Genomic DNA, 22,949 nt, shown 5'->3' on the forward strand with positions numbered 1-22,949 from the left:
TGTGTAAGTAAGCATCCTTGACGTCTAGGGACACCAGGAATTCCCCGTCCTCTAGACCGGACATCACTGCCCGCCGGGTTTCCATCTTGAATTTGAAAACCCGCAGATAAGGGTTCAAAACCTTCAGATTAAAGATGGGACGCACCGAACCGCCCAGTTTTGGCACAACAAAAAGACTGTAGTAAAACCCCCTGTTGTGTAACAGAGGAGGTACTGGAACCACGACTCAGTAAGTCAGTAAAAGTTTCCGAATGGCTTCTTGCAAGGTAATTTTTGCTGCAGTTAAAGCTGGCAAGCTTGACCTGAAAAATCTGTGAGGAGGAAGTGTTTGAAATTCCATCCAGTATCCTTGAGAAATTAGGTCCCTCACCCAAGGATCCCGGCAGGACTTTTCCCACACGTGGACAAAATGTTGAAGGTGAGAGCCTACCGGAAAGTCGCCCTGTTGTTGGGGCTAACCGCCACGCGGAAGGCTTTGTGGTAGATGTTCCGGGGGTTTGGTCCGAGGAAGCTGCATTTGCAGGTTTTCCGGACTTACCACGAGATCCTCTAGGGGCACTGGAGGCTCCTCGGCTTCCGCCTCTGAATCTGGCCACACGAAAGGACTGCAAGGAGGGTCCAGAGTAAGAGCGTCTAGCAGGAGGTGGGGCTGACGGCAGATAGGTGGATTTACCCGCCGTTGCCTGAGAGATCCATTTATTCAACTCCAAATAAAGCATCACCTGTAAAGGAAAGATTTTCCACCCCTCTTTTGGAATCAGCATCCGCTGACCATTGACGCAACCACAGAGCCCTGTGGGCCGGAACCACCATAGCAGTAGTACGGCCACGTATCTGACACAATTCTTTAACAGCTTCGCTCATAAAGTTTGCAGCATCCTGGGGCAGTGAGTCAAAACCATTAATAATATTATCAGACCATTTGACCATTGCCCTTGAAATCCAACCACAAACTATCGTGGGACGTTGTGCTACCCCGCTGCCGTATATATTGTTTTGAGAGTGGTCTCAATTTTACTGTCAGCTGGGTCTTTCAGGGATATTGCCCCCCGGCACCGGCAGTACCAATTTTCGTGACAGTCTGGACACGGAAGTATCTACCGGCGGGGTATTTTCCCTTACCTTCCGGGCATCAACGGGGAGGGGAGAGGATGATAACAACCTCTGAGGAGTTTTGACTTCCTTGTCAGGGTTCACCCATGCCTCCCTGGTCATGAAGTTTAATTCCTTTGACACAGGAAATGTGGCTGGGGGTTTTATCTTTACATTAAAGTACAATTCTTTATCAGGTTCTGACTCCTGATCGGGTATGTTAAGAACTTACCTTACAGCATAAATGAGGGCCTCCACCGCTGGGGACAGAAAGTCCTCATCCATATCATCTGTTTCATCTAAATCATGTAAATCAGAATCAGACTGGAGCCCCTGTGGAAGTGAGCGTTTAAGAGAGCCCAACAGAGGAGGCTGAGAAGACTTTATCAGCAGCTTTAGCAGTACAATCCACAGACTGTCTTAACACCTGTCTTTCTCTCCTAGCTGCAGCCAGTTCTGAATTTACATTCTGAATCATGCTCTTAAAAGTATCCAACCAGTCAGGTGCTTGGGAGCGGTTTCCCCTAGGGGATAATGAACACTGTTCACACATGAGGGACCCCTCAGAAGGAGTAGAATTACAAGCAATATACATCAGTTTGTCAGCAGACATGATGTACACAATGACAATGCAGCGAAAACCCCCTGAAACACCTCCACACAGACCCCAGAGCCTGGAGTGATATAGAGAAAAAGGAGACCAGCACAGAAACACAGCAGTGCAGTATATAGCTGAGTATGTGGATCACACTATCTTATGTGCACCGGCGCTACCGCTGAGGTGCTCCCCCCTTACTATGACCTCCTGGTACCAGTACAGAGTCTGTAACAGCCTGGGTCCATGGAGGAGCAACGTGCATGCAGGCTTGTGATCCGTGGCAGCAGGAAATGGCACCTTCCCGCCTCTGGTCCTGCTCTCCGGGAAGCCCCGCCCCCGTAATGGCGCATGGTCCCGCTTAGATTATAATGGCTGAAACAATATGATTTTAATACCTACCGGTAAATCCTTTTCTCTTAGTCCGTAGAGGATGCTGGGGACACTTCAAGAACCATGGGGTATAGATGGGATCCTCAGGAGACATGGGCACTTTAAGACTTTCAAAGGGGTGTGAACTGGCTCCTCCCTCTATGCCCCTCCTCCAGACTCCAGTTATAGGAACTGTGCCCAGGGAGACGGACATTTCGAGGAAAAGGATTTATCGTTAAACTAAGGTGAGATACATACCAGCTCACACCTCAAGCACGCCGTACAACATGGCATTCAACACAACGCAAGTCACGGCATGAACAACATAAGCAACAGGCTGACTATAAACGTAACACAACATGTGTGTAACCACAACTAACAACTGCAGATACAGTACGCACTGGGACGGGCGCCCAGCATCCTCTACGGACTAAGAGAAAAGGATTTACCGGTAGGTATTAAAATCCTATTTTCTCATACGTCCGAGAGGATGCTGGGGACACTTCAAGAACCATGGGGTTTATACCAAAGCTCTAGAACGGGCGGGAGAGTGCGGATGACTCTGCAGCACCGATTGACCAAACATGAGGTCCTCATCAGCCAGGGTATTAAACTTGTAGAACTTCGCAAAGGTGTTTGAACCCGACCAAGTAGCCGCTCGGCAAAGTTGTAATGCCGAGACCCCCCGGGCAGCCGCCCAGGACGAGCCCACCTTTCTGGTAGAATGGACCTTCCCCGATTTCGGTAACGGCAATCCAGCCGTAGAATGAGCCTGCTTAATTGTATGACAGATCCAGCGCGCAATAGTCTGCTTGGAAGCAGGAGCCCCAATTTTGTTGTGACCATACAGGACAAACAGAGCCTCCATTTTCCTAAACTGAGTCGTTCTGGCCACATAAATTTTCAAAGCTCTGACGACGTCGAGAAACTTCGATTCCAGCAAGGCATCAGTAGCCACTGGCACCACAATAGGTTGGTTCAAGTGGAACGATGAAACCACTTTCGTCAAACTGCTGACAAGTCCGCAACTCTGCTCTATCTCCATGGAAGATCAAATAAGGGTTCTTGTGAGACAGGGCCGCCAATTCAGACACCCGCCTGGCAGATGCCAAGGCCAACAGCATGACCACTTTCCAAGTGAGATGTTTCAACTCCACCTTTTGTAAAGGTTCAAACCAATGAGATTGAAGGAATTGCAACACCACGTTAAGATCCCACGGTGCCACAGGGGGCACAAAGGGAGGTTGGATGTGCAACACGCCTTTCACAAAAGTCTGAACTTCTGGAAGGGAGGTCAATTGTTTTTGGAAGAAAACCGATAAGGCTGAAATTTGTACTTTAATGGAGCCCAAATTTAGGCCCGAATCCACACCGGCTTGTAGAAAATGGAGAAAACATCCTAACTGAAATTCTCCGTAGGAGCCTTCTTGGATTCACACCAAGACACGTATTTTCTCCAAATACGGTGGTAATGTTTAGACGTTACTCCTTTCCTGGCCTGGGGATGACTTCCTTGGGAATACCCTTTCGGGCTAGGATCCGGCGTTCAACCTCCAAGCCGTCAAACGAAGTCGCGGTAAGTCTTGGAACACGCACGGCCCCTGCTGTAACAGATCCTCCCTCAGAGGAAGAGGCCAGGGATCTCTTATGAGTAATTCCTGAAGATCTGGATACCAAGCCCTCCTTGGCCAGTCTGGAACAATGAGGATCGCTTGAACCTTTGTTCTTCTTATGATCTTTATCACTTTTGGAAGGAGCGGAAGTAGAGGAAACACGTACACCGACTGAAACACCCACGGTGTCACTAGGGCGTCCACTGCTATTGCTTGAGGGTCTCTCAACCTGGAACAATATCTCTGAAGATTCTTGTTGAGAGACGCCATCATGTCTATTTGAGGAATTCCCCAAAGACTTGTCACTTCTGCAAAGACCTCTTGATGAAGACCCCACTCTCCTGCTGTAGAAGTCTGCTTCCCAGTTGTCCACTCCTGGAATAAAGATCGCTGACAGAGCGCTTGTATGCCTTTCCGCCCAACGGAGAACCTTTGTGGCCTCTGCCATAGCCGCTCTGCTCTTTGTTCCGCCCTGGCGGTTTATGTACGCTACTGCTGTTATGTTGTCCGACTGAATCAAGACGGACTGATTGCAAAGATGTTCCACTTGCAGAAAGCCGTTGTGAATGGCCCTTAACTCCAGAACGTTTATGTGTAGACACATTTCCTGGCTTGACCATCTTCCCTGGAAGTTTTCCCCCTGTGTGACTGCTCCCCAGCCTCGGAGACTCTCATCCGTGGTCACTAAGATCCACTCCGGGATCCCGAACCTGCGTCCCTCTAGGAGGTGAGAGCTGTGCAGCCACCACAGGAGTGAGATTCTGGTCTTGGAAGACAGGGTTATCCTTCGGTGCATGTGCAGATGGGACCCGGACCACTTGTCCAACAGGTCCCACTGAAACACTGTGGCATGGAATCTGCCAAACTGAATGGCCTCGTAGGCCGCCACCATCTTCCCCAGCAACCGAGTGCACTGATGGATTGATACTCTTGGCGGTTTCAGGATTTGTTTGACCAGGTTCTGAATTTCCAAAGCCTTTTCCACTGGAAGAAAAACTCTCTGTAATTCTGTGTCCAGAATCATTCCCAAAAACGGCAGCCGTCTCGTCAGAACTAACTGAGATTTTGGCAAGTTTAGGAGCCAACCATGTTGCTGCAGAATTGTCAGGGATAGCGTAATGTTCTACAGTAATTGTTCCCTGGATCTCGCCTTTATCAGGAGATCGTCCAAGTACGGCATAATCATGACTCCTTGCTTGCGTAGGAGAACCATCATTTCGGCCATTACTTTGGTGAAAATCCTCGGAGTCGTGGACAGACCAAACGGCAACGTCTGAAATTGGTAATGACAATACTGAACTGCAAACCTCAGGTAAGCCTGATGTGGGGGATAAATGGGAACATATAAGTAGGCATTATGTCTACCGACACCATAAAATCCCCCTCCTCCAGACTGGAGATCACTGTCCGGAGAGATTCCATCTTGAATTTGAATTTTTTTTGGTAGAAATTGAGGGATTTGAGGTTCAGGATTGGTCTGACTGAGCAGTCTGGCTTCGGGACCATGAACAGGCTTGAATAAAAGCCTACTCCCTGTTTTGACGGGTAACCCCAACAATTACCTGATTGTGACACAATTTTTGTATTGCGGCTCATACCACCTCCCTGTCTGGAAGAGAAGCTGGTAAGGCCGATTTGAAAAATCGGTGAGGGGGAACATCTTGAAACTCCAGTTTGTACCCATGGGACACTATTTCCAAGACCCTTGGGTCCAGGACCGAACGAGCCCAGAACTGACTGAAGAGCCTGAGACGTGCCCCCACCGGTGCGGACTCCCGCAGAGGAGCCCCAGCGTCATGCGGTGGACTTGGCAGAAGCCGGGGAGGACTTCTGCTCCTGGGAACTGGCCACGGCCGGTGATCGTTTCCCTTTTCCCTTTCCTCTAGTAGCAAGGAAGGAAGACCCTCAGCCCTTTCTGTATTTATTGGGCCGAAAGGACTGCATCTGATAGTGGTGTGCTTTCTTTTGTGGTGCAGGCACATAAGGTAAAAATTATGACTTAATATCCAGACAAAAAACAAGGGTGGTATAACTTGCGCCCTGTAGCTGCTTTGTACCACCTCCCTAGGATCACCACTCACTAATTCACATATAATACAAAAGTATTACTTATGACTACCCGCGGTAGCCGTAGATACCAAATCAGCGAGGCCGTCACCAAACAATACACCACCTGTATACAGTAGAGACTCCATAGCTCTCTTAGAGTCTGCATCAGCATTCCATTGATGAATCCACAATGCTCTCCTAGCCGAGACTGCCATGGCATTGGCCCGTGATCCCACGAGGTTAATATCTCTCGCAGCTTCCTTTTGGTAGACTGCAACATCCTTGATATGACCTAGTGTCAAAAGAATGCAGGGCATCCATTTCAGATGACAAGTTATCTGCCCATTTTTCGATAGCACTACTCACCCACGCAGATGCAATGGCTGGTCTGAGTAGCGTACCCGTGGTGACATAAATGGATTTAAATGTATTTTCCGGTCTACGATCCGCAGGATCTTTTAGGGCTGCCGTGTCAGGGGACGGAAGAGCCACCTTTTTGGACAGCCGTGACAGAGCTTTGTCCACAATGGGGGGTGACTCCCATTTTTCCCTATCCCCAGAGGGAAACTGATACGCCACTACAATCCTTTTGAAAATCTGAAACTTTTTGTCAGGATTTTCCCAAACCTTTTCACAAAGCGTGTTCAGTTCATGAGAGGGAGGAAATGTAACCTCAGGTTTCTTCCCTTTATACATACAGACCCTAGTATCAGGAACAGTAGGGTCCTCGGTGATATGTAATACATCTTTTATAGCCACAATCATGTACTGAATGCTCTTTGCCAGTTTTGGATCTAATCTGGCATCACTATAGTCGACACTTGAGTCAGTGTCCGTGTCGGTATCCGTGTCTGCCAGCTGGGCAAATGACCGTTTTTGTGCCCCCGAGGGGGTCTGGACTTGAAACACATTCTCTACGGATTTCTTCCAAGCCTGATTCTGAGACTCAGATTTATCCAATCTTTTATTTATCAGAGCCACATTAGCATTCAAGGCACTCAAAACATTCACCCAATCCGGTGTCGGCGGTGCTGACAGGGTTACTCCCACAGCAGTTTGTGTCCCTAACAGTCTCCTCCTGGGAAGAGCACTCCGCCTCCGACATGCCAACACACGTGCACCCACCACACGCAGACACACTGGGCCAATAGGGGACAGACACACAGTAAAGCCCATCAGAGAGACACAGAGGGAGTATTGCCAGCTCACACCCCAGCGCCCAATCCCGGACTGAAAACACCACAGAAGATGTCCCAGACCTGCAGCGCTTTTATAAGTTATATATAATGCACCAAAACAACTGTGCCCCCCCCCTCCCCCCGGTTTGCACCCTGTTACTTGTACAGCAGTGTGAGGAAGGACCAGCGTTTCTGCAGCCTTGTGAAGAGAAAATGGCGCCGGGCTGTGTGCTGTGAGGGCTAAGCCCCGCCCCCATAATGGCACGCTTCAGACCCGCTCTTTTTAAAAAAGAATGTATACTGGTGGGGGTCCGGACAGTGCCCTGGTACTTAGTCCACTCTTGCCAGGTAGTTATTGAAGCTAAAATGCTGCCCAGGGCGCCCCCCTCCTCCCGCGCCCTTCACCCTGTAGTGCCGCTGTGTGTGGGAGCATGGTGCGCAGCGTGCGATCTCTTTGCGGTACCTCAAAGCCATCACTGAAGTCTTCTGATCTTCTACTCACCTGTCTTCTGACTTCTGGCTCTGCAAGGGGGGTGACAGCGGGCTCTGGGAACGAGCATCTAGGCGTACCTAGCGATCAGACCCTCGGGAGCTAATGGTGTCCTGTAGCCAAAGAAGCAGAGCCTTTAAACTCACAGAAGTAGGTCTGACTTCTCTCCCCTAAGTCCCACGAAGCAGGGAGACTGTTGCCAGCAGCTCTCCGTGAACATAAAAAACCTAACATAAAGTCTTTTCAGAGAAACTCAGTAGAGATCCTCAGAGTGCATCTAGTCTGCCTGGGCCCAGATTCTAAACTGGAGTTTGGAGGAGGGGCATAGAGGGAGGAGTCAGTTCACACCCTTTTGAAAGTCTTAAATTGTCCATGTCTCCTGCGGATCCCGTCTATAACTCATGGTTCTTGAAGTGTCCCCAGCATCCTCTAGGACGTATGAGAAATGTATATAGCAATGTATACTGGCAGATACTGAGCACCCTATAGAGCATAGATCTCTTCTGAGCCAGTGTGGTCTGCGGCAGGCATCGCAGCTTGTGGCCTGTGACATGCCGCCAAACCGCACTGGGGACCCGCTAACCGGGACCTCTCTTCGGCATCTGTTAGAGGGTGGCGGCTAGCGGCTGGTGTGTGCACACACAGTGTAGTGTGTGAAAAAGCACTTCAGGAGCTCAGTGCAGGGATTACGAACCTTTAACCCTCAGGAGGTTGGTTCGGTCCCACCTCTAAGTCCCATGAAGGAGGTAGACTGGTTGCCAACCAGTACTACCTGAAAAAAAAAAACTAAAATAAAAAAATAATGGTGTCACGATCCTGACTGTAGTTCTCGTATTTGGTGACTTACCCCTGCCATCTGTCCTGGATCCTGTGCCGTTTTGCTCACTGAGATAAACAGCTTGTCAGCACCATGAGTTTCCTGAGTTCTCTGCATAGAAGGTAATAGTTAACGAGCTCTACCTGTGATTAATCTTCGGTGTGAGTCTGAATTCAGCAATCTGAAGTTTAGGCCTAAAAGCTAGCATCCTCTGTTTGTTTGCAGAAGTTCAGGCTTCAGTGTTATCTCGGCCTACTAGGCCTCGCTCCACTTCACAGCCTAGTCTAGAGTACTCACATGACAGTGACTGTTCACCTGACCCAGAGCTGTCCAATCCTGTGCCAGCCTGAGATTCTCTGAATCACCTGACACTGCTCACCAGTCACCAAGGACCAGGAAGTATAAGTCTGAAGGCTGGAGTTGGAAACGCTGCCAGTCCTCGTGTCACACACAGCTGTGTGTGAGCTTTGAAGCTGAGCTCCCTAAAGGTAACCCTTGTACTTCATTTCCTGTAAAAACTCTGTTCCTTTGTTACCCAGTTTGGATTACATTTGTGTTGCCATTGATATCCAGTATTTCCACGAGTTTCATCTTAAAGGCACAGTACAGTATTCCACAGTCTCAACGTAGACACAGTTGCAGTGTTTCATCTTAAAGGCACAGTACAGTATTCCACAGTCTCAACTTAAAGGCACAGTTGCAGTGTTTCATCTTAAAGGCACAGTACAGTATTCCACAGTCTCAACGTAAAGACACAGCTGCAGTGTTTCATCTTAAAGGCACAGTACGGTATTCCACAGTCTCAACTTAAAGACACAGTTGCAGTGTTTCATCTTAAAGGCACAGTACAGTATTCCACAGTCTCAACTGAAAACCACTGCTGCAGTATTCTACCGTCACACCTGCAGGGTTCTTCAGCCTCGTACTAGAGTTATAGCCACAGTCATATTTCTACTTTCAGTTGTGTTTCCAGTTATATCCGGTACCAGCCCGCATTACATTTGCATCCCAGTCTCACCAGTAACCAGTCCGTCTTCCTATCTTGCCAGTAACCTTGAGTACATAAGCACCTACTCCTGTGACACTATATCCAGTACAGTCTCACCTATACATTCATCATCCTGCTATCAAAGTCCCTGGTGATCCAGTGGTCAGGATACGGCTTCCTCTGCCGAGGCCCGGGTTCGATCCCCGGTCAGGGATTGCTCCTTCTTCTCACTGATTCCTACAGACCAGCCTAATATTCACATAGTCCTCCAGTTGCCCGCACAGACTTCACTAACACTGGGTTCACAAAACCACAGTCATGACAGTAGGAACTGGCCCCATGGACCCGGCCGAAAGTGTTTGTCTGATGCAGGACCTCATAAGCAATATTACAGGACGCTTGGAGGGTTTGGAGTTGACTCAGCATCAATTGGCACAGTATCTGCAGCGGAATTCGTTCTCCAGAGATTCTGACTTTCTGCACTAAGACTCCTGATCAACTGCAGATTTTCTACCAGATGTTATTACAGTTACAAGAACTTTTGTCTAGTATTCTTTCTGTGATGTCTGATCTCTTCAGGAATACTACCAACGTTGTTAATCCTGTTTTGTCCCATCCAGTTAATAAAGTCTCTTCCTCTGTGCAAGAAAAAGTTGTTCATCAGAGCTATCCACGGCCCAAGCTCTCTGAAGCTGAACGTCAGCAGCGTAGGGTGCTACACCTGTCTTTACTGTGGAAATTCTGGTCATTTTGTTAAAGACTGCATTCTTCGCAAGCCAGGGAATGGTGACAAATCTCAGTATCATAGCGCTCATGTCTACAAGTCATCAACAGTAGCTGATCCTGCTACTGCTGACGGGGGTATCAAGAAGGCTACTCTGAAAGAGACTCAAATTTATGACTGGGGTCCGGTGATTAAAAGACCTTATCCCAAGTTGGGTATCCAGAGAAGAATGTGCAAGCCATTTAGAGTCACAGAGGAGTCCGTGTCTACAGCCCCAGGAGGGGCGTCCGTGTCTACAGCCCCAGGAGGGGCGTCCGTGTCTACAGCCCCAGGAGGGGCGTCCGTGTCTACAGCCCCAGGAGGGGCGTCCGTGTCTACAGCCCCAGGAGGGGGTTCCGAGTGTGCAGCCCAAGGAGGGTTATCCAGTGTTCAGGCTCTAGTAGGGGCATATGAATCTTCTACTCAGGAAGGAGTGTCTAATCTGTCAACCCCAGGAGGGGTGCTGGAGATAGCAACCCTGAGAGAGGTGTCTGATTCGTCAACCCCAGGAGGGGTCACCACAGTTTCAGCCCCAAGGGAGGTATCCAGAGTCAAGTTTCCAGATGGGAATCTTTGTGATACAGATGCAGTTAGGAACTCCTGTTTGCCGTCTTCTGAGAGCACCACCATGTTGGCATCCAGCATGGTTCAGGTCCAGGATGGACCATCTGAACACTTGAATTCTACTCACTCCGGTTCCAGCTGAAATCCGTCTCCTCCGGTTTCAGCCGGTCCAGCAATACTCCAGGCCCAGCCTGGTCAGTCCGTCCCGGTTCCAGCCGGTCCAGCAATACTCCAGGCCCTGCCTGGTCAGTCCGTCCCGGTTCCAGCCGGGCCAGCAATACTTCAGGCCCTGCCTGGTCAGTCCGTCCCGGTTCCAGCCGGTCCAGCAATACTCCAGGCCCTGCCTGGTCAGTCTCCTTTGGCTCCAGCCAATTCAAGTATCCTCGGATCCAATCCAGTCCTACTCGTCCAGCCAAAGATTTCTCCAGTTTCAGTCTGTTCAAGCTCATCTGGACTCAAACAGATTCCAAGCATTGGTCCGAGTAAAGAACTTCTGTCAGTTGGTCCCAGTAAAGGACTTCCACCATCTAGTTCTAAAATTAGACTTCAGTCTGTCTCTGATTCTGTTTCCTTGTCTTCCAGCACTGAGTCCACAGCTTCTGCGGTGAATTCTAATACCTCTTCTCTTCATTGTCAGGATAAATTGTCTGTAACCGCTAAAGTTAAGAAAAATCCCAAGGCTATTAACTTAAAGTCAGAATGTGCTACTGAACTGGATGCAAACCTGAGTACAGCTTACTCAGCTTTGTCCCTAAGCTTTTCTGAGCAACCTAATGTTACATCTGCTGATTTGGATACAGGACTTCAGGCTAATTTCGCTGAGAAGGATATTGAAGTTTCTTCCTCAATCCAGTCACCAGATTAATTTGCCTCAGTTGCAGACACGAGTGTCGCAGCTTCAGGGGAAATTACTAGCATCTCCATCCAGAATAAGATTTCAAGTGACTTCCCAGTCTCATTTGAGGATTCCAGCGAGGCAACTTCAGAAAGGATATTTTCTCATCGATGTCGGGATAATTCTGCTGTAGCATCTAAAGTCAAGAAAAAAACCAAGGCTATTTGTGTACCTCAGTCTAATGTTGTTTCAGTCGCATCTGTTTCCTTGAGTCCAATTTCATCCTGCACTCAGTCTTCAGAACATTCAGCCAATGCTTCGTTTTCTGACCCATCGCTTTCTGAGCAAGATAATGCCTTGATGAACCAATACATTAGGAATTTCAGGAATGCCAAGAATTGGAAAACAGTACAAAGATAACAGCCTGTTGATTTAAGAGTTGGTTATGTTTCCATTGATTCCACTCTAAGTTCCTTGTGTTGTTCTGAACTTGTTAATGCAGCTTACAAAAAGGATGTAGTTACTCCCAAAGAAGACTGGTATCTTCCAATAGACTTGGACTCAGACTCTGAATTTGATCCAGTTTATGATGCTACTCCTTTCCTGGGAGGTCCCGTTCGTACCTGTTATGCTTTAACGCATGAAGAGGTTCCAGAATTACCAAAAAACTCTACAGGTCTCTGTATGAAAAGTCCTCGTTATAGAACAAGATTTAATTTAAGCCTCAGTGGAGTGCTAGCTTCAAAAGCACAATCCTCTCATACTACTAATCTAGGAAAGGAACCTTCTACAGTTTATTCCTCAGTCCTTTCAGATGAAGGAAATTCCAGTTTTGTCAATGATGGATGGTCTACCTGTTCAAAAGATGAAAATCAGGAAGACTTCTGAAGAATCCACCTTAAGTTTTGTTTCTGGACCCTCTGGTTTCCACTTTTCTGAATCTTTGTGTACAAGTTATTCATCAAGTTCCTCTAAGACCAAAGATGGGTGTCCGGAGTCCACCCTTGAAGAGGGGGGTACTGTCACGATCCTGACTGTAGTTCTCGTATTTGGTGACTTACCCCTGCCATCTGTCCTGGATCCTGTGCCGTTTTGCTCACTGAGATAAACAGCATGTCAGCACCATGAGTTTCCTGAGTTCTCTGCATGGAAGGTAATAGTTAATGAGCTCTACTTGTGATTAATCTTCGGTGTGAGTCTGAATTCAGCAATCTGAAGTTTAGGCCTAAAAGCCAGTATCCTCTGTTTGTTTGCAGAAGTTCAGGCTTCAGTGTTCTCTCGGCCTGCTAGGCCTCGCTCCACTTCACAGCCTAGTCTAGAGTACTCACATGACAGTGACTGTTCACCTGACCCAGAGCTGTCCAATCCTGTGCCAGCCTGAGATTCTCTGAATCACCTGACACTGCTCACCAATCACCAAGGACCAGGAAGTATAAGTCTGCAGGCTGGAGTTGGAAACGCTGCCAGTCCTCGTGTCACACACAGCTCTGTGTGAGCTTTGAAGTTGAGCTCCCTAAAGGTAACCCTTGTACTTCATTTCCTGTAAAAACTCTGTTCCTTTGTTACCCAGTTTGGATTACATTTGTGTTGCCATTGATATCCAGTATTTCCACGAGTTTCATCTTAAAGGCACAGTACAGTATTCCACAGTCTCAACGTAAAGACACAGTTGCAGTGTTTCATTTTAAAGGCACAGTACAGTATTCCACAGTCTCAACTTAAATACACAGCTGCAGTGTTTCATCTTAAAGGCACAGTACGGTATTCCACAGTCTCAACTTAAAGGCACAGTTGCAGTGTTTCATCTTAAAGGCACAGTACGGTATTCCACAGTCTCAACTGAAAACCACTGCTGCAGTATTCTACCGTCACAGCCGCAGGGTTCTTCAGCCTTGTACTAGAGTTATTGCCACAGTCATCGTTCTACTTTCAGTTGCATTTCCAGTTATATCCGGTACCAGCCCGCATTACAGTTGCATCCCAGTCTCACCAGTAACCAGTCCGTCTTACTATCTTGCCAGTAACCTTGAGTACATAAGCACCTACTCCTGTGACACTATATCCAGTACAGTCTCACCTATACATTCATCATCCTTCTATCAAAGTCCCTGGTGATCCAGTGGTCAGGATACGGCTTCCTCTGCCGAGGCCCAGGTTCGATCCCCGGTCAGGGATTGCTCCTTCTTCTCACTGATTCCTACAGACCAGCCTAATATTCACATAGTCCTCCAGTTGTCTGCACAGACTTCACTAACACCGGGTTCACAAAACCACAGTCATGACAAATGGAAACTGTCTGGAGCTCCAGAGGAATGCACCCGGCTCCTTGGGCACATTTTTCTAAACTGAGTCTGGTAGGAGGGGCATAGAGGGGAGGAGCCAGCACACACATACAAACACTAAAGGTTTTTAAAGAGCCAGGCTCCAGTGGACACGATCTATACCCCACAATACTAAAGTACAGTTCCCCAGTATCCACTATGACGTTAGAGAAAATGGATATTCTAAGTTTAGTTGTTCTACGTGACAATTGTACAGTAAAATTGTTTTACATTGTATACTGTATATGTTACGCTTAAGAATGTATTTACAAAAATACATTTGTGTTGTGATTATGTATGATATACAGTTAAGGTTGAGGTTTTATTTATATTCACTTTTGAATTATTTTGTCTGCACTGAGCTGTAGAGTCACAGTCCAATGATGTCTCTAAGTGACTACAGATTGATTTCATTTGGGCAGTGATCCTCTTGGCTAAGAAGTGTAATCTCTCGCAGGGCTAAAATGAACAAGCGCCTGTGACATGTCTTAGGTTAAATAGGGTTGAAATTGTGTAAATATGTGCACACATAACAAGCTTTACATATTTGGACAACATTTTCAAAGTTAGTTTATATACAAGAGCATTTAAAGTGTGCAAGGGTCAAGTTCTGCTTTAACTTTACAAACGTGTTTGCTTTCAGTCACGTCTGTTAATATAGTGCACTGTTTCTCAACGTCAGTCCTTATGGAACTCTGCAACAGCGCGTGTTTTCAATGTATCCTCGGAAATAATTAGCACCACCTGCAGATCTATTGTGTTGGTCAACTCAACACACCTGTACTCCAGCTAGATGATATGAAAAACATGCATCGTTAGGGTTCCATGAGGACCGCTTTTAAGAAACACTGGCATGGAGCGATGGTACCATTGAGGAATTCTGCACATACAGTACATGTAAATATCTGCTGCAAAACAAATTGTTATCAGCAGATGTAAATGCAAGTGTTTGAAATTGAAATTCACTTTGGCTTTAGAAAAGAGGCTCTTGCAGAGTTGAGCATACGCACATTTCCATAGCGTACTATATATAGGTATGTAATGCACTATGCATGGCCACAAGAAAAGCATATATTTATGTATATGTGTAGGTTAGGTACTTGCACCTTCATACATTTGTAAAGGCATAATGTTCAAGAGAGGGGGAGTGCAAAGGCAAACTGGAGTACTACATATTTGTACAAGCAATTGAGCTGAGCATTTATTTTAGAGGAATATACGGCCAAATAAGCTTGATAATGTCCAACATATGTACTGCATACATAGCTATTCTCCCAAAATGTGTGGTTGACTCCTGAGTTTTGTGGAGTTCTCCCAAACCAGAGGAGCAAATCACCCTCCTGCATCTCTCCCAATTGTAGTGAGTTGAGTTATTATGCCCTCGTCCCTCACTATGTGATGTCAAGAATAATGGCACTGTACAATAGTTAGATGACATGAATCACACCACAACGCTCCAACCACCTGTACCCTGGATTTTTTTCTCTAGTTTTTCCAAACAAGCTTCTGTTGGTAAATTATTCTTTCAGGTTTTCGTACTCCAAAATATGTTTTTGGTGATTCAAGATACATTTTTATATAACAGTATACCAATTCCACCATATAAAATGTTATACTGTATATAAAAATATCATATATTTATTTAAGTGATGGGTGCTGAAAATCATTTAAAAAAACAGCATAGGATTTCAGTATCATGCAGATTTCACAAATGCCTAAGGCAGGAGATACCAGAGTTCTGCGGTCTGGGTGAATTTACCCATCTCCAAAAAGCCAAATTCTTGAAATGGTGATAAATGTTCTAATCGTATGGGGGGGATCACTGAGAGGGATCTGCTGATTCCTTCCTTACTGTAAACCTCTTCCTCCAAACATGCTCCTATCCTCCTATGTTAAATACGTCATAAATGTAATATCTTATTGCTGTGATATGTTTTTTTGGCCCTACTGCCAATACATTTTAACTAGAACATAACCATACCAAAATTATATTAGTTATGAATAGGGCATTTACTGTATATTGTGTGGCTCAATTCAACTGCACATGGTTGTCTGTGAAGGTCTCCACAAGTTTTGCAAAGCTTTTCACCTTAGTCCAGACTCTAAAGCATTTATTTCACCTTTACAAAATTTCTCCACTAACATTGGCTCCAAAAAGAGTAATCTGGTGCTGGGTTGTGTGCAAGAAGTGTTCATTTTGATGCTGGCTAAACTAGTTTGTTTGCTGGAAAGCATGAGATGATAGTCTTAGTTCCAGAGAAAACGATTAAGGAAACCAAGTATATTTTACAAAAAAAAAACAAAAAAAAAACACAAAAAAAAAACAACATACATTAGATTTAGAATGTGTTATAGAAATTAATTACACAAAAAAATAAGGTAAGTGCTGTTTCGTCATCCGTAGGAATAGGAACCCCTCCACCTCTAGTGCTAGTACAGGGGTGGCCAACCAGCGGCTCTCGAGCCGCATGCGGCTCTTTCATCCGCCGTAGCCGGCTCCTGGCCCCCCCCGTGCTGCTCACCGCGCTGCTGCTGTCAGTGAGGGGAGGAGAGCGCAGCGTGCGCCTCTCCTCCCCTCACTCTCCGGCGGCTGTGTCACGCTTCAATTCAGCGCTGGTCCGTGAGCCAATCAGAGCTCGCGGACCGGCAGCTAAGGCTGCCGGACCATGAGCTTTGATTGGCTCACGGACCGGCGCCTAATTATAGAGAAAGACAGCCGCCGGAGAGTGAGGGTCAGGAGAGGCGCACGCTGTGCTCTCCTCCCCTCACTGACAGCAGCAGCGTGGTGAGCAGCACGGGGGAAGGGGTTCGTCATGTATATCTGGCACTGGGGGCATTGCTGGCACTGTGGGGACAGGTTTACCTGGCACTGGGGTCATATCTGGCACTGGGGGACATATCTGGCACTGTGGGGACACTGGCATTGGAGGCATAGCTGGCACTGTGTGGACATATATATCTGGCACTTGGGGGACATGTATATATGCCTCCCCAGTGCCAGATATGCCCCCCAGTGGCAGATATACATCTGGCACTAGGAGCATAGCTGGCACTGTGAGGACATATATATCTGGCACTGGAGGCATAGCTGGCACTGTGAGGACATATATATCTGGCACTGGGGGCATAGCTGGCACTGGGGGGAAATGTATATCTGGCACTGGGGGGACATGTACATCTGGCACTGGGGGCAGAGCTGGCACTGTGTGGGGACATGTATATCTGGCACTGGGGGCATATCTGGCACTGTGGGGACACTGCATTGGGGGCATAGCTGGCACTGTGTGAACATATATAGCTGGCACTGGGGGCATAGCTGGCACTGGGGGCATAGCTGGCATTGAGGGCATATCTGGCACTAGGGGAAAATGTATATCTGGCACTGGGTGGACATGTATATCTGGCACTGTGGGGCATATATGTATCTGGCACTGTGGGGCATATATGTATCTGGCACTGTGGGGACATATGTGTATGTGGCACTGTGGGGACATGTTTTTGGCAGTGTGGAGGCACCCATTTTTTGAAATTTTTTATATGTATTTGGCACTGTACAACATGACTAAAAACGGAGTTATGACACAAGATCATACTCCTACAAACATCATAACGAAAGGTGTGTGCACAAAATGGGGTGTGACTTTGTGAAAACCGGGCCACGCCCCCATTTCTGCGCGCGCGCATGATACTGGCTCTTGCCCTTGTCTACAGATCTTTTCTGGCTCTTTACTTCTGACTGGTTGGCCACCCCTGTGCTAGTATGTATTCTCTGACCATCTTGGATACTGTACAGTGCCAAGCTCACAGTCAGGTGGACAGTGCTCACTTTTGGTCTAGCAGCTGTAACATATTGGGAAGACTGCTCTATCTGGGAATCTGGTGTGCACCACTGTTATTATAGATTCTATTTCAGCAATGTATACATTTCTTGTACCCACCTAGAATGTGTGTGTGGCAAGCAGTGGATTCTATTAAGCAGTTATTCAGTTGCCCACTATATGATGGTGCTCTAGGCTTCGGGGGTGGAAGGGTGAGGTTTAGGCTGCAGGGAGGGTGGGTTAAGGTTAGGCAATACCAGGGAAGGTTTGGGGTGGGGCGTGGGAGGGGGGAGGTTAGTGTCAGGCTGCAGGCAGGTAGGGTTAGGGGGATTGGGGATTAGGGATAGGGTAATAACCTAACAGTTGTCAGGATCTTGCACATTGGGATGCCGCTGTTGGTATTCTGACCTTCGGCATCTCAAGTGCCAGGATCCCGATTCCGTCCCTCACATAAATGTCACACATATATCCAGAGGGCAACTATTAATCTATCACAATGGTGGTAGCAGTAGTCCCTGACGTCCGTCCGCACGTCTGCCTTGCTCCTTAAGCCGGTGGAGATTGGTGGCAAAGCTAATCACCTGCCTCCAGCATAATGGTCCCAAATCATCTATCGCTCCCCAGTATAGCGACCACAGGCCATCCCACCTCTCCTGCAATCTGCATAATGGAGACACCCCTTTACATTTATTTCCCAAAACATCATCACCACTGACCCTTCCCAGAGTAACAATACCACCCACCCGTGTTGCAGAACCACCAATATACATCAAATTCTCCATAGTCAAGGCAGTGCCACAGTTTTCAGTATGATATCCCAGATGTCGCGATCCTGGCTGTAAGAAGACCGATGCTGGGATCCCGACAGCCAGAATACCAGCGGCAAGCACAGCATGTCCCCTTGCAGGCTCACTGTGCTTGCCTCACTTCAGGCCCTGTGGCGACCTTCAGTGTGGATATTTTCCATCATACAGTATATGAATTTTGGAGAATGGGACACCAGTGATAAATGGTGTTGAGGTATGGTACATAATTATTCTGTAAAAAGAAGATGACCAATCTCTTTCAGTGGCAGACTGGAGAGAGAAAATTGTCTAAATGGACATCATTGAAACCAATATGAACTGTGCTTTTCAGGATATAAGGCAATTTTATATAAAGTTATGTTTTGAGGATGTTATCAGCGGCTGATTAATGCACTGTATACTCACCCGACATCAGTGGCTGAATGATGTGCCTTACTTTTATCTATTAAACAAAGGGTGGTTTAACCTATGATTGCATAACGTATGTGAATAAAAATGTGCTAATAGGACAGTGTCAGTGATTGTATAAAGTGCCCTATACTTACCTGCTATTTGCGATTGAATATTGTAACTCATACTCATTAACCAAAAATTGTGTATTTGTACATTTAATCTATATAAGCACAGTTGAAACCTGTCTCCAATAGACGACTTCCTTTGGATCAGAAACAAATGAGCATAGGCACTCATTCCGAGTTGATCGCTCGCTAGCAGTTTTAGCAGCCGTGCAAACGCATAGTCGCTGCCTATAGGGGAGTGTATTTTCGCTTTGCAAGTGTGCGAACGCCTGTGCAGCCGAGCTCTGCAAAAACAGTTTGTGCAGTTTTTGAGTAGCTCTGGACTTACTCAGCCACTGCGATCACTTCAGTCTTTTTGGTGCCGGAATTGATGTCACACACCAGTCCTCCAAACGCCCAGACACGCCTGCGTTTTCCCTACCTCCCAGAAAACGGTCAGTTGACACCCATAAACGCCCTCTTTCTGTCAATCTTCTTGCGATCAGCTGTGCGAATGGATTCTTCCTTAAATCCATCGCTCAGAAACAATCCGCATTGTACCCGTACGACGTGCGTGCGCATTGCGGTGCATACACATGTGCAGTAGTGACCTGATTGCAGCGCAGCGAAAATTGGCAGCGTGCGATCAACTCGGAATGACCCCCATAGTGCTAAGTGTGTCTGGAGGATTAAATTACTGTGAAGACATTTATAGCCTATGGTCGAGGTGTATTTTATATGAGAAAAACAGAGTGTGTGTCAAAGCCAGTAATATCTGTAAATCATTAATAAATTAAACAACTACATCAGCAATCTCCCCCCATGTATGTAAACACAAATTAATAGTGCCCGGTACCTCTGGACTAATTATAAGGGCAGGAATAACCTACCAAACAGATGCTACCTTACATAGATACTTTCAACCAGACTGACATTCATAAGGTATAACAGTGATTATCAGTTCTAGGTATCTTGCCTTCACACCAATTAATAGTGTTTATCCCAAAGAGAGGCTAGAAATAGAGGTTACCAACTTTCACAGGAAAATATATACTGTACACATTTTTAGTAATTCTATTTTAAAAATGAATTTAATAAAAGTAAATTTTTAATAAATACATTTTTGAACAAAAGTGCCCCCAGAAAATAATTTTACTTTTTTCTTCTGCCCAGCTACACATCACCTTTAGCTTGTTCCAGATCAGCGCATGGATCCGACAGGAACCCAGGGTGACTGTAGGGAGGAGGGGCACCAATAAAATCAGCCGGGTGTTTGATGAAATATCTGGGGGGATAATAGCCTGCTCCCACTCCACAGCGCATTTAAACTGGGCTCAGGTGTATCCGGGTCACTTCTTCCAGTCCCACTTCCTCCGTCCTCACACCACCGCCAGTGCCCGCTACTGCACTGCCGACCCCACCAGCGGAAAATGCCGGCTAAAGTTGCCGCCAGCAATCGCCCCCGACACTAATGTTCCAAATCTGATGCCGCCACAAATATCCGGGAAGCAGCGGCAGCCAGGGTCTGGGCAGCGGCAGTGAGTGCAGCTACCCCCTACACCAAGTCAGTCAGTCAGACTCGGTAGCAGTGAAAGTGGGCTGGACCGACAGGGAGATCCCTGTATCTGGCGCCCAATCATATTTGCCTCAGTGACAGGGGGGCGTGCTTTCATACGGGTTGAAAGCACGCCCCTGTCACTGAGGCACTCATTCTAGTGCCGCATACAGTGCATTTTCTAAAGGGCTTTTACAGCCCTTTTCTTGGCCCCGTCCCTTGCTTCCGGACCTTTATCATGGGCCGTGGGAGGCACTGCTGTCAGTGCCTCTTAAACACATTTTAACCTGTTTTATGATTTAAAAATGATTACATTAATATAAAGCATATACTTATGACACAGATTATGTGTCATAAGTATCTTCTTTATATTATTGTAATCATTAATGACAGGGGAGGCACTGCCTCCCCTGACTGCACGTCCCTGTCCTATACAGGTATATTGAATTAATAGTATTTATAAATAACACTGCATATACTGCTAGTATAGTACTGAATGTTGGTGAACAGAGCAGCAATTAATTATCATAATTTATTTATATAGTACCACCAAGTTATGAAGTCCTGTACAGAGAATAGTTTCTGCACCACTGGAGCTTACAGTTTAATTACAGTTCAAGGGCCTGATTCTAGGTTGCACTCAGCTCCATATGTACAGTAGCTACATGAGAATGCAAGAATAATTTCTAATGGAGATCTAATGCAACTATAAGAAAAGAGTCATGCAGACGTAGTCATTGTCACTACTATACAGACTTACTGTTCACTTACCCTATGCTGAGTGCAACAGTTCCAACTGAAACAGGCATTCCATTCACATGCATACAACTAGAAAGCAACTTTGGCTATATGACTACAACATTACGAGGCAGTTCAGAGAGTGCAAACGCCCAGTTGCCTCACACAAACATCTATTTTTAACGTATGGTGAGAAACAGCCAAAATCCATATGTTTCAGAGTTACCCAGAGATACGCAAAGATGCAAGCGCTCGCTACAGCACGTGTAGTTTTCTAGAATGCACTAGGTGTGGCTGCATACGGAGCTGCTTGCAACTCAGATCAGGACCTACAGTAAATGTGCAGACTAACTCTCTAGGGTACATCCTTTTTCCCCCAGCAGCATGCTTTTGGACTGCGAGTAGAAACACACGGAACTATGCACAGACAGGACCTTGGTCTGGAATTGAACTCATGACCGCAGTGCTGCGAGCCGGCGATGCTAACCACTGTGCTGGCCACAAATATCAGCACTGCAGCCAGAGCCGGCCAGAGCTATAGGCAAACTAGGCAATTGCCTAGGGCATTTGATATGCCTAGGGGCATCTGCAGCTTCTGCTGATTAAAATGATATGCGGCATGCCTATATTCTGTATAGCATTTCATATGCAGATACAGCCACAGTCTCACACAGTATATAGGCATGCTGCATATCATTTTAATCAGCAGAATCTGCTTGTGCATCCTAGCCACATAGCAATGCAAATAAGATGCATTTTCATAAAAAAAGGTGCCCGACGTTAGCATTGAGGCAAGATTTATGAGGACACATCTGTATCCAAGCAGAGGCAGAGGTCACAGTGTTAGTGGAAGTGTGAGTGCTGTGTGCATGTGAGTGGGTTGGTTGTGCAGTAGTGTTCGGAATATGTGTAAGGAGCATTATGTGTGTCATGTAAAAATGCATTAATAATGTGCAACATATGTGTAAGGGGCACTATGTGTGTCATTATGTGTATAAGGGCATTAATAATGTGTGGCATATGTGTAACAGGGTACTACTGTATGTGTGTCATTATGTGTATAGGGGCACTAATAATGTGCAGCAAATGTATAGGGGCACTATGTGTCATTATCTGTATAAGGGCATTAATAAAGGTTGTCATAATGTGTAAGGCACATTATGTTTATAAGGACATTAATAATGTGTAAGGGGCATTACTGTGTGGAATTATGTGTATAAATGCATTACTAATGTGTGGCATTATGTGTATAGGGTGCTCTACTACGTGGCGTTGCGTATAGAAAGGGCACTACTGTGTCATCTAATATAAATAAAGAGCAATAGGGTGTGGTGTAATGTGAATAAGGAGCAATTCAGTGTGATGTAATGTGAATAAGGGGCTCTACTGTGAGGAGTAACGTTTATAAGGTAAAGTGATACTACTGTGTGATGCAATATGAATTATAGACACTATCGCATTATCAAATGTGAATAAAGTTGCAGTACTGTGTGGCGTAATTGGAATTGGGGTTACTATTGTGTGGTCATGCCCCTTGCCAGCAAAAACACACCCTTTTTGGGCTGTGCGCCAAATGTGCGAACTGTTCCTATTTAAAATATAGGGGGTACAAACACCAAAATAAGGACTGCTATGGGTGAGGGGTGATGGTGCTGGGAAAGAGGTGCAACCAGTGGTGGTGCTAGGGGGCACCAGCCAAAATCTTGCCTAGAGCATCATATTGGTTAGGGCCGGCCCTGACTGCAGCACAGAGTTTGTCTAACGGTTTGACAAAGAAGTTTCCTTTCAGATTTTCTTTGTGCTTAAATAAAAGTGTCTTACACAGTTACAATTGTTACAGTAGCATGCCATTATTGTT

The 22,949-nt window shown here is 46.4% G+C and overlaps 1 protein-coding gene across 27 annotated transcripts in view; it reads right to left on the reverse strand.

The window, feature by feature from the left end:
• The window catches only part of ABI3BP (ABI family member 3 binding protein), an 860,645-nt gene that overhangs the window by 437,027 nt on the left and 400,669 nt on the right, over positions 1 to 22,949 (reverse strand). The window lies entirely within an intron of this gene.

Source organism: Pseudophryne corroboree, chromosome 2 (assembly GCF_028390025.1).
Source record: "Pseudophryne corroboree isolate aPseCor3 chromosome 2, aPseCor3.hap2, whole genome shotgun sequence".
In the NCBI taxonomy this organism is placed as follows: Eukaryota; Metazoa; Chordata; class Amphibia; order Anura; family Myobatrachidae; genus Pseudophryne; species Pseudophryne corroboree.